Consider the following 13,475-nt stretch of genomic DNA (forward strand, 5'->3'; position numbering starts at 1 on the left):
TTTCTCCTCATTTTTCTGGTTATGACGGACTGCACCTGCTTTATTTGGCTATGTTTGTCCTTAAAAATGAAATGTTAATTGGTTTAAGAGTCCACAGCTGCCTATTCACAGTCAGAAAATTTTAATTCTAATGCTGGCTTCATAAATCATTAATTGTTTGAGCTTGGAAAAATCACTCAAGTTTCTCTAAATTGTAGCTTCTTCCTCTGTAAAAAAAAAAAAAAAAATCTGTCCTGTCTACTTTAGACTACTATGAGAATCAAAATCATAATATTTAGCCATCTTACTACAGGTTTCTAATGTTATTAAGATAAAACTACATAGGTTCTTTATATATTAAATATATTATCATTTTAAAAATGCTTAAGTCTGTTGTTTGACTTTAATTCCCTTTAAGTGCCTTGAAAATTATAAAAAAGACCAACTACAATGAGTATGAAAAGACTACTTTTAAGATTACATGTCCACTCTTAAAAAAGTATTGCTTTTAAAAAAAAACTGAGTTAAACAAAGAGAGTAACATCTCTGAAAAGGACTTGCAGATGTGTACATGGGAAAGTATTGCACTAGAAGAATGGACACCTCGGTTTGGGAGTCATATATAGCATTGGATTTGAATTCTAGCCCTGGCCCTTTAAGTATTGCTTTTCCTATCCATTAACAAAATATAATATAGTTCCTTTCTTAAAACAATTTTTTAAATCTAATACTTAAAACACTTAGAAAAATAATAACTAGTACATATCATTAATAATATTACTATAATTATTAATATTCAATGATAAGATACTAAACTTATAAAAATAGGCCCTCAAAAATAATAAAGCTGTTATGGCTTTCATGATTTAATTTAGAGATATGACCTTTCATTCAACTGTCACAAAGCTGTCTTCTCCCTTTACCTGGATAGAAATTTAGACCATTAAAATCTTTCCCAATATTATGTTAATAGCAGAATAAATGAAAATAAGTGATCACAGATTTCACAAAAAGAGAAAGTATGGTAATCACTGCTTCCAATAATTGTCCCCCTCTTATTAATTAAGGAAATGGTTATAAAAATAATATATAAATTTTCACCAATTGTATTTTTAAAGAAAAACACAAGAGTGCATTGCTAGCAGCTCTCCACCATTCTCCCTACATTGGCGGTAGGGGGAGAAAGTGCTACAGTATTTTATAGGGTTGGTGCAAAAGTTTGTTCAGTTTTCCATACCTAAATGAACTTTTTGGCCAACACAATAGAAAGTAACTAGATAGTATGTAGTAAAATAATTTAAAAATTAATGGCCACTGACTAGTAAGCCCAGTTCTAGGACTCTCTTCTAACAAAAAAAAAAAAAATTGATTACAGTAGAGCATCACAGATTTGGCTGTTATATCTTCATCTGTGGTAGTGAAAAATAAAAATATATGAGGATAGGAGAATAACTATTAAAATATTAATACCTCTATTCAGGGTAATACGTGTATGCTAAGGTCACTTCAGTTGTGTCCAACCCTTTGTGACCCCATGGACTGTAGCCCACCAAGCTCCTCTGTCTATGGGATTCTTCAGGCAAGAGTATTGGAGTGGGTTGCCATGCCCTTCTCCAGGGGATGCTCCCAACCCAGGGATAGAACTCACGTCTCTTCTCCTGCATTGGCAGGTGGGTTCTTTACCACTAGCACCACCTATAACATAAAGCCATCAAATAGGTTTAAAGTAAGTTTCTAATAAAATTTTTAAGTGCTTACATTATAATGGTATGAAAAATGCAGATTTAAGAATATTTCATAGGCTTTGTGTTACTTTGTTTTGCTTTGAGGAGGAGACCTCAACTAGGAACTTTCTTTCCTACAAGGACAATTTTATTTAGCCTTCATTCATTCATTTGCACCCTGACCGGATCTCCACCTCAGACCTACTGATGTAGGACAGTCTTCTAGTCCAAGTTTCTGACCGTAACAGGAAACTGGATGAACCAGAGATTTTACTTTATTCAGGGATACCACCCTGAAAGCTCTCCTTGTACTCTCCACACCCTTTTCATTTCTTCCCTCACATCGCTTCTCAGTCAAAGCAAATACACATCTCAGAAAATAACACATTCCTGTGTGCACATGTCAGGTTGTTGCCATGAGTAACAAAAGAGTATACTTGATGGGGACTAGGAACTTGAGAGAGCAAGAAGTATATTTGGCACCTTTACAAAATTTCATATATTTGAGGTGGGGAGGGGCAGCTGGCCTTTTTCTGGTCAGGGAACCTTCTGTCTCTCAGAGCTAAGGCCAGAGAGCGGAAGTGAGTCAAAATCTCTGCCTTATTTTCCTACTTGCCATGTCATGGCGGTGTTACTAAGGGAGCACATAGGTCCTGGTCTTGCAGTTTCAACCCAACTTCTGTGTCATTCATTGCAGCTGGCAGAATTTCCTTCTGTTCTCTGGAACTTGGTCTCCTATTAGCCATAGTTTCTAGGGGCTTTATTTCACTTTATTTGTTTTTAGGTATTTTTATTTAGTTTTATACATTGGTAACACCCTAATGGAATACTGGGAAAGGGCATATCATACACTGAGTTTTAAAAGGAAATTTAGGGGACTTCCCTGGCAGTCCAGTGATTAAGGCTGCCTGCTTCCACTACAGAGGGCATGAATTCAATCCCTGGTTGGGGAACAAAGATCCCATGTGCCACAAGGCACGGTCTAAATAAATAAATAAAGCTCCCTTTAAAAATTTTTTTAATTAAAAAATAGAAGCAAATTTGGTAGTGCAAAATCTAAGTAGGCATAGTTCAAATAAACAGCTGCCATCACCTAGAACTGTTTAAAACATCTTGATCACAGATCACTGTTTTAAATTACTTGCTGAGAATATCCAGTTGTAAATAGATTTTTACATTTCTTTGGAAATTCAATGCACATAATTTTATTAAATATAATTTTATTTTAATAAAAACCTATTTGAGGTTTTGCTTCTCTCATATCCATTTCTAAATTGGTCTTCCTTTCACCAGATAATGGTCTTAAGGAGAACTTAACTGAGATGATTAGAAAAACAGGTAACATAGAAAGAAAAAAATAATTTTGCTTTGCTTATGGACAGACGTTTTTAAATGAAGGCATTAGCTGAATTCAATTAAATCGCAAATAATGCTGGTGGTGCACCACGAGGCTTCAATTAAAGGGAAAGCCATCAATGCAATTTAGCTGGGATCTCCTTCCAGAGCCAGCAATGAGCCCCCTTTCCTGTCTGGCTGTGTGTTGCTGGGGCTTATGTGTGAACAGCTACACGCTGAGGGTCTTGCCGTCACTCTTTACATCAAAGCTGGAAGCCAAGCTTCTCCAGGGACTCTAAGGCAAGTTAAATAAACACCCATCAGGGAAGAGAGGAAAAGCTGTGGTGGAGAAAAACAGAATTCAGAACTGCAAGGAGCAGCAGATATTATGGAGAACCATCTTGTTCACCCACATTGACAGAGTCAAAGACATGTCTCAGACAAGGTTCTCAGAACTGGGCTGTGGTGAACACAGTAATGCACCCAGGTACCCCTTCAAGAATGAACCTGATGCTCAGCTATTAAGAATGTAGTCAGAAGTGAGCCTCCAGCTGACAGCAACTTAAGGATAAGCCTCATCTGCCTAGAACTTAAAATTTGGAAACAATTCTGGTGGTGCAACAAGGTAGTTCCTCAAGGTTATACCTTTCTCTAGTGGCTCAGATGGTAAAGAATCCACCTACAGTGCAGGAGAAGATCCCCTGGAGAAGGGAATGGCAACCCACTCCAGTATTCTTGCCTGAAGAGGTCCATGGACAGAGGAACCTGGCGGGCTACAGTCCATGGGGTCACAAAGAGTCAGACACGACTGAGTGACTAACACACACACATATACCCTTCTCACGGGAACATGCATGCAACCAAGCAAGCTTGATATATAAAACTTCGGCCATTAGTGTGCCCAATGTGACTCCAGGTGTCCCTAATACATCAGAACCACAGTAAAGTAAATATAAATAGGAAAAGAGTGTGAAGTAGAAAAAATAATAATAATAAAATAAAAATAAAACAGTAAAATAATATTTGTAATAATACAAATATACTATCTGTATAACAATAGGATTATTATACAAAGCACGTTCTGTAAAGTCCTATACATTTGCTAGTGGTGTGTTTCAAACTTGAGCTTGGTAAGAAATGTGCCCTCTGAATTAGTAGTTAACTGAATGAGTGAATCAAGGATTATATAAAATATGTAAAGACTAAAAATTACTAAGAAATGTAATAATGTTTGAAGATACAAAAAGAAAAATCATAACCTAAAACGGATGATAACCAAGCATATATTCTTCCCAAAATAATTCATGGATTTAACGTAATTCTAATGAAGGTTCCAGGGGTTTAGGAAATTGACAAAAACATTCTGAAGTTCACCTGAAAGAAAAAAGATGGAAATAGCGCAATATTTTGAAAAACAAGGACAAGAAGGGGAAATTGCATTACCAGACTAATATATGTAATCAAACAATATTAAAAACAATGTGAGAGATGGGTAGGGAAAGAAAACGGATGATACCAATCACACTAAATAATAAGAGACTGAAACAGACCCAAGTATACATTAGAATTTAGTATGAAAATCATTTATTGCTTCTCAAGATTCTGAAATTTTGGTGAGGCTTAGAATATTTGCTCCTCATATTGTGTTGACTAGAGCAACTCAGCCAGGGCTGGAGGTTCCAAGATACTAACTGAATCCTCTCCTTCTCGGTCAATCAATTCTCTCTCCTCTCATCACTCAGTAACTTAGCCTGAATTTCTTTACATGGTGACTGATCACAAGAGAATCAAAACAGAAGCTGCCCAGCCTCCCAAGGCCCACAGCCAGCACAGAACAACCACAGCTGCATCCTCTTGGCAAAAGCAAGTCACATAGGCCCAGGTTCCAGAAAAGACAAATCGAGTTTTATGCGCAGACTAGGATGGGATCCTTTTCTCCCACTGTTCATGTCTACCTCTGTAGACAACCTACCAGAATACATTTGTTATTATTATGATACATGTATGCACAATCAGGGGCTGCCCAGGTGGCGCCAGTGGTAAAGAATCCACCTGCCAATGCAGAAGACATAAGAGATGTGAGTTTTATCCCTGGTTTGGAAAGATCCCCTGGAGGAGTGCATGGCAACCCACTACAGTATTCTTGCCTGGAAAATTCCATGGACAGAGAACCCTGGAGGGTCACAAGGAGTCACACACAACTGAAGCAACTTAGCACACACACACACACATACACAACCAGGCCCAGCTGGTTTTGCAGACTTATTCTACCAAATATCCTCTTCCAGAGAGTGAAAAATAAGGAACGTCATTTTATAATGCTTAAATAACCTTGATTTCAAAAGCACAGTGTAAGAAAGGAGATTAATCCAGCCTCGTTTAAAACTATAGATCAAAAGGTACCTAAACAAAATATTATCAAAATGAATCCAACAATGTATTAAATAAATAATATATTCATGTCTATTTTCATATGGATTCACATGAGAAAACCTAATTGATATAATTCAGTTACTTTAACAAAATAAGAGCAACAAAATGAACAGTCTAATGGATGAAGGAAATGATTTTCTATTATGCAAAAACAATTCATAATTTTAAAGAACTCTTAGCAAATAAAAATAAAAGTGAACTTCCTTAGCCTGATAAAAGTAATCTACTGAAAGCCTACAACAATCACCCTGAATGGTAAGAAGTTGGAGCATTCCTTTTGAAGATAGGAATAGGATAAAGATACCCACAATCAATACTTCTATTCAACACTGCACCAGACACCCTAGTCAAATGGGTAAGCAAAGAAGAAAAGATAAGTGACATATAAAATGGAGAGGCAGAAACGAAACAGTATTTCCTGGTGATATTATTTGACATTAAGAAACTCTTCAAATCAACTACCAAAGCATATAATACAGTTTAACTAAATTGCTGTTTGAAAGGTCAATATAGAAAATCTATTGCATTCTCACACATTAATAATCCAGTAAGACTGGTATGAATTATTTTTAAAGCAACACAAAACTTAGCTATTGTAAATTTAAAACAAAACATGAAAGTGAAAGTGTTAGTCGCTCAGTTGTGTCCGACTCTTTTCTCCAGGCAAGAACACTTGAGTGGGTAGCCGTTCCCTTCTCCAGGGAATCTTCCCAACCCAGAGACCGAACCCAGGTCTCCCGCACTGCAGGCAGATTTTTTACTGTCTGAGCCACCAGGGAAGCCCAAAACAAACATATCTTAGTCCTAAATAAACTTTTGTAAATTAATGTTAATTTTTAAAAATAAAATTATTAGACTATTAGAAATTATGAGTGAAAGTCTAAGTAAATGGAAAGAGATTTTCCAAATGTAAAAACCATGAAAAGAATCATAAAGCAAATAATTGATAAATGAGACTCCATAAAATATATAAAAAGATCATCATAATACTTAAGTGATGAGCTGGAAAAGTAGCCACAAATTAGAAAAATGACTGTTACTTTTAATAGATAAAGCATACATATAAATCTTAAAATTCACTGGAATAACACTAATCCTCCAACAGAAATTTTAGCAAGGAAAATTCATACAAGAAAATATCACTTACAACTATGCAGATTAAAGTTTAGCCTTACCATAATAAAATAATTGCTTATTAAAATAACAGTGACGTATTACTTTTCAACCAGCAAACAGAAAATAACAACAAGAAAGGTTCAGTTGTGTACTCTGAGATGGGCCCTTTTGTATTAATACATTGTGTTAGGAGTTGAAGTCATACAACCATCCTTCAGGCCATATTTCTCTAGAACAACAGAATAGCATCTATTCTTGACCCCGTATCTGAGTCTGGATCTATTTATAAATATATACCTTAAAGGAATAATTATATATTTATATGAGTGAGTGAGTGAAAGTCATTCAGTCGTGTCCTGGTCTTTGTGACCCCACCGACTGCAGCCCGTCAGGCTCCTCTGTCCATGGAATTCTTCAGGCAAGAATAATGGAGTAGGTTGCCATTCCCTTCTCCAGGGGATCTTCCTAACCCAGTGATCAAACCCAGGTCTCCTGCATTGCAGGCAGATTTTTTACTGTCTGAGCCACCAGGGAAGCCCTATATATTTGTATAGTTTATAAATTTTAAATATATTACATATTATTTATTTACATATTTATATTGAATATATTACATTTATATTATACATTAATAATTTATAAGTTGTCCATGATATTACTTGGACTATAGAAACACTGGCTATGCAACAAATGTGAAATGAGTAAATAAATTACGGCTCATTGGTGACTGACCTCAAATTTGATATGCTTGGGAATCCTTCTTCAAGGAGAATTTTGTGCAGAAGCCCAGTATGTAAATTAGTTAAATGTGGAGTTGCTCTGCTTGAAAAGCACAAGGGGAGCCTAGACTCAGTGACTTCTGTCCCAATTCTGGCTCCCCTCAAGCTCTGTAGGACTTCCCTGGTGGCTCAGATGGTAAAGCATCTGCCTACAATGCAGAAGACGTGGGTTTGATCCCTGGGTTGGGAAGATCCTCTGGAGAAGGAAATGGCAACCCACTCCAGTACCCTTGCCTGGAAAATCCCATGGATGGAGGAGTGTGGTAGACTATAGTCCATGGGGTAGCAAAGAGTCGGACAGGACTGAGCAACTTTCACTTTCACTTCCCAAGCTCTGTGGTGGCCCCAAGACAACTCTATGAATCCCTAAGATTTTATGGAAAACTGTGAAGGAAAAAACTGCTGTACGATATTATAAGCTGACTGAATTCATACTTTGAAATATCTGTAATGATGACAGCAAAAGCTCAGGATATAATATCACATAAAAATTAATATACAAAACTACATTCTGTATGATCTCAACTAGATAGACATAAGTATGTAAGTATCCAGTGATTCTTTCTATTTTGTTCTTTATAGATATCTGTAACTTTCAATTTCTCTACCATGACCATGAATTCCTTTCATAATTAGGGGAAAATGGAAAATTATTAACAAACATGTGCAGTTTTCATTCAGGCCCAATAGTTCATGCTAGAATTATTATATGCATCTGTAGAAAAAAAAATCTTGGAATTTTAAGGAAAATTTTATTAGAAACAGCTAAAAAGCCCTCCAATAATCTACCTCTGGGACATTTATCTTCAGTGTTATTCACAGAACATCTGAAATCAATTACAGTCCCCAACTGGCTTCAGGAACCTCTATGTGCCTCCAGCCATCTCCACAGCAAATTGCCTCAGCCGTGGTCAAAGTCAAAATTTCTCAGTTGCCTTGTTTGACCTAAAAATTTTTTATGTAATTTGCCATTATCTGACAGAGAAACAGTTGTTAGAAAATAAATCTTTTTTGAATGTTTCTTGTTTAATGGGTGCCAAGAAATATTCTTCATTGTTCAGACATACCAAAAGAAAAATAACAAATATTAGGTAAATAAATGGAATTTCTAAAATAAATCCAAAGGGAAAAAAAAGTCACTGTTAATCTATCTCTAGAGACACAAAATGAAGGGTGATGTGCTTTTTAATCTTTGAATATCCGAACTTGAACTGAAAATATGGGAAAAGAGGCAAAACTTTTATTTTCCCTTCCTTCCTCTATTTGGTAAACATTTACCTAAAAATCTGCAACATTAAGATCTTGTACTAGGGGCTGGGAAGAAAAATATGTGCATAGTAGGCGTGAGGTTGGAGGCAGAAACATAAAGAAATGATTGCAGTTTATTGAAGAGTGCTATAATAATGGTGTGTGCCAGCCATTTTGGAAATTCAAAAGAGAAAACCACTAAAAGGCTTTCCAATGAGGTGAAAGAACAGGGAAAGAAATTGTGAAGGGGAATATGGAAGCAAAAATATCCAGTACTTCTCAGAGGCAATGACAGTACTACAACTTGTTTTTTGAGGTAGGAAAAATATGGTAAACCCAGTCGTGTCTGAATACTGGAGTGGGTAGCCTTTCCCTTCTCCAGGGGATCTTCCCAACCCCGGGATCGAACCCAAGTCTCCCACATTGCAGGCAGACTCTTTACCAGCTGAGCCACAAGGGAAGCCCAAGAATACTGGAGTGGGTAGCCTATCCCTTCTCTAGGGGATCTTAAACCTTCAACTCTCCCTCCTCATCTTCTCTGTCACACGATGAGCCTGCTTTCCTTTTCACGAGAGAACAGAAGCAACTGGAACAGATTCTGACATACTCCCACCATCATTTCTATTGACAGCCTGTTCTATGTGCCTTTATTCTTGTCTGTCCCTCCTGTGGCCCTGGATAAACTCCTGGCCTCCGCGGTGAGGCCAAGCCCTCCACCTGTGTGGTAGATCTCATTCCTCTGACCAGCTCAAGAACACTCCTCCAACGATCATTTCCTCTCTCCTCTGCATCCTCCATTTCCCTCTCTCTGCTGAGTCATTCACATGAGGATACAGAAATGCCAGATCTTAAAATAAAACCATCACATGACCCCACACTCCCCCCACCAGCTACTGTAACACATTTCTGCCTTTCTCTACTGCAAAACTTCTATAAAAGGTTGACATATATGGTGTTTCAAATCTCACTCAAATGCATTTCTATCAGGCTTTCATCCCTACCACTCTTCTGAAACATATTCATAAACATTGCCAAACCTACCTCTATCACTCACACTCTCTAACCTCCATGTCCCTTGCACCACCACCATTTGACTCACCTTGTACTGACTTGCTTGCAGAAGCTGTAGTCTCCAAGAACTCTATCCCCAAAGCCTGGAACATTGCATGGTACACAGTAGGCATTCGGTAAATATTGGCTTGGCCAAAAAGTACATTTGGACTTATGGAAAAACCCAAACTAACTTTTTGGTCAACTCAATGTTTGTTAAATGGATGGGTGAGACAAATTATCACACCTAAGATTATGCAATTATTAAGTTGGGGAGCAGAGATTCAAACTCAGAAATACATGACTTTAAAATCATGTACGCCAAAGCTTCATGCTACAACCTGGGCCTCTGATGGGACGATTGGAATAACTGGCAGAATCATTAGTAAAGTAGAGTCTATAAGAGAATGAAGATTTGAGATGGAGAGTTGTGAAATCATTTACTAGCTTGCAAAATGAGCATAACATTACAGAAACTGCCTGCTTACTCAGAGGTGAGTAATCTGGCAGTCTCGGATACCTACTACACAATCCAGAATGAGAAATGGCACGACCACAGCCTCGAAATGACCTAAGCAGATGTCACAAAGCCCAAGTTTACACACGAGGAGCTTAGCAGGCTCTCAGAGCCACAAGTTTAGGTCTAGGTATTCCAACCACAGAAGCTTAAAAGTAACCAACTATAAGGACGGTACTAGAGAGAGCACACCCCCACACATACACAAACACAATTTCCAAAAGCCTTCCCAAGAACCAAAATGACCCGGTGTGCTTTCACTCAGCCCAAGCGCAGCCCTTTACACCTCAACAGCCCTTCACATCTCAGTACTGATTCTCCCGCTACCCTCAAGTACAAGGGAGCGTAAGACAGTAATTGTTCAGAACAGTGATCTGAGGTCATGAGGATGAGACTAAGTTGTACTCAGTATCTTCTTCTTAAGAAGGCAAGCAGATAACTCATATATTTTAGAAAGATATTCCCAGACTCTGGCAGTAAGTTTTTAAAGGCTGCATTTGAAGAGGTAAAATTTCCTGAAAAAATATCTGTTTAATGGAAGAGCTCGGCCCCTAAGTATGCTGGATAAGTGGGACAACAGTGTACTTCTCAGAAGACTAAAACTGTGAATCAGGTAGGCTTGATTTTCACTTTTAATTTGCATTTGACTCATGCCATGAGAAACATTGGGCTGGATAAAGCACAAGCTGGAATCAAGATTGCTGGGAGAAATATCAATAATCTCAGATATGCAGGTGATACCACCCTTATGGCAGAAAGCGAAGAAGAACTAAAGATGAAAGTGAAAGAGGAGAGTCAAAAAGTTGGTCTCTTGATGAAAGTGAAAGAGGAGAGTGAAAAAGTCGGGTTAAAACTCAACATTGAGAAAACAAAGATCGTGGCATCCAGTCCCATCAGTTCAGTTCAGTTCAGTCGCTCAGTCGTGTCCGACTCTTTGTGACCCCATGAATTGCAGCACGCCAGGCCTCCCTGTCCATCACCAACTCCCGGAGTTCACTCAGACTCACGTCCATTGAGTCGGTGATGCCATCCAGCCATCACATCCTCTGTTGTCCCCTTCTCCTCTTGCCCTCAATCCCTCTCATCATCTGAGTCTTTTCCAATGAGTCAACTCTTTGCATGAGGTGGCCAAAGTACTGGAGTTTCAGCTTTAGCATCATTCCTTCCAAAGAAATCCCAGGGCTGATCTCCTTCAGAAGGGACTGATTGGATCTCCTTGCAGTCCAAGGGACTCTCAAGAGTCTTCTCCAACACCACAGTTCAAAAGCATCAATTCTTCAGCGCTCAGCCTTCTTCACAGTCCAACTCTCACATCCATACATGACCACGGGAAAAACCATAGCCTTGACTAGACGGACCTTTGTTGGCAAAGTAATATCTCTGCTTTTGAATATGCCATCTAGGTTGGTCATAAGTTTCCTTCCAAAGAGTAAGCGTCTTTTAATTTCATGGCTGCAGTCACCATCTGCAGTGATTTTGGAGCCCCAAAAAATAAAGTCTGACACTGTTTCTCCATCTATCTCCCGTGAAGTGATGGGACCAGATGCCATGATCTTCATTTTCTGAATGTTGAGCTTTAAGCCAACTTTTTCACTCTCCACTTTCACTTTCATCAAGAGGCTTTTTAGTTCCTCTTCACTTTCTGCCATAAGGGTGGTGTCATCTGCATATCACTTCATGGCAAATAGATGGGGAAGCAATGGAAACAGTGACAGACTTTATTTTGGGGGGCTCCAAAATCGCTGAAGATGGAGACTGAAGCCATGAAATTAAAAGTCTCTTGCTCCTTGGAAGAAAAGTTATGACCAACCCAGACAGCATATTAAAAAGCAGAGACATTACTTGGCCAACAAAGGTCTGTCTAGTCAAAGCTATGGTTTTTCCAGTAGTCATGTATGGATGTGAGAGTTGGGCTATAAAGAAAGCTGAGTGCCGAAGAATTGATGCTTTTGAACTGTGGTGTTGGAGAAGACTCTTGAGAGTCCCTTGGACTGCAAGGAGATCCAACCAGTCCACCCTAAAGGAAATCAGTCCTGAATATTCATTGGGAGGACGATGCTGAAACTCCAATAATTTGGCCACCTGATTCGAAGAGCTGACTCATTTGAAAAGACCCTGATGTTGGGAAAGATTGAAGGAGGGAAGAGAAGGGGAAGACAGAGGATGAGATGGTTGGATGGCATCATTGACTCAATAGACATGAGTTTGAGTAAACTCTGGGAGTTGGTGATGGACAGAGAAGCCTGGCATGCTGTAGTCCATGGGGTTGCAGAGTCAGACATGACTGAGCGAATGAACTGAACTGAACTGAACTGAAAGATATTTAGAGGTAACTTCTATATCACAACTTTGGCATCATGGAAGTAACTTCCAATGTCAACAACTGCTGCTGATGCTAAGTCGCTTCAGTCGTGTCCGACTCTGTGCGACCCCATAGATGGCAGACCACCAGCCTCCCCCTTCCCTGGGATTCTCCAGGCAAGAACACTGGAGTGGGTTGCCATTTCCTTCTCCAATGCCTGAAAGGGAAAAGTGAAAGTGAAGTCACTCAGTCATGACCAACTCTTAGTGACCCCATGGACTGCAGCCTACCAGGCTCCTCCATCCATGGGATTTTCCAGGCAAGAGTACTTGAGTGGGGTGCCATTGCCTTCTCCATCCAGGGGATGGGAGATTACTTAATTTAATAGTTCTGTGATCTTCTAAAGAGAGAAAAAAAATAGTTTTATTTGCAGGTAACTAAGTAAACACTTTCCAAGTAAGAGATTTCTAACAGCAGTATAACACTCTTGAAACTGGAAATAAAATAACAGTAGAAAGGGAAATTCCAATAATCAGGTTATTAACTCTGCAGACCAGAAAGAGAGAGAAAACAAGAGCTTAAAATTTTCAATTTTTTTTCCACTCTTTTTAGTGCTTCTGGTATCAGATTTCACCACTGGCATTACCCATAGCATATCGAAGCTTGTTTTTGTCATACGTGTGAAGATTTATTTAACTTGAAAGTCCCTTCCAGTTCACGTGGATTGAAACCATAACTAAATATTTTGTCACATGTTTCTTATTGTGGACAGGCATACATAGCTTTCCAAAGAATAATTATTATTCCAGTGAACAGATTTTGCCAGACTTTCAAAATGTACACTATAGATCTTGAGAAACTTAAAAACTTGTTTCAGAAAAGACTGTGTTCAAAACTTGTTGTTCAGTCACCCAGTTATGTCTGACTTTCTACAGCTCCAGGGACTATAGCCCACCAGGCTCCTCTGTCCATGGAATCTTCCAGGCAAGAAT

This window comes from Bos indicus, chromosome 8 (genome assembly GCF_029378745.1).
Source record: "Bos indicus isolate NIAB-ARS_2022 breed Sahiwal x Tharparkar chromosome 8, NIAB-ARS_B.indTharparkar_mat_pri_1.0, whole genome shotgun sequence".
Lineage (NCBI taxonomy): Eukaryota > Metazoa > Chordata > Mammalia > Artiodactyla > Bovidae > Bos > Bos indicus.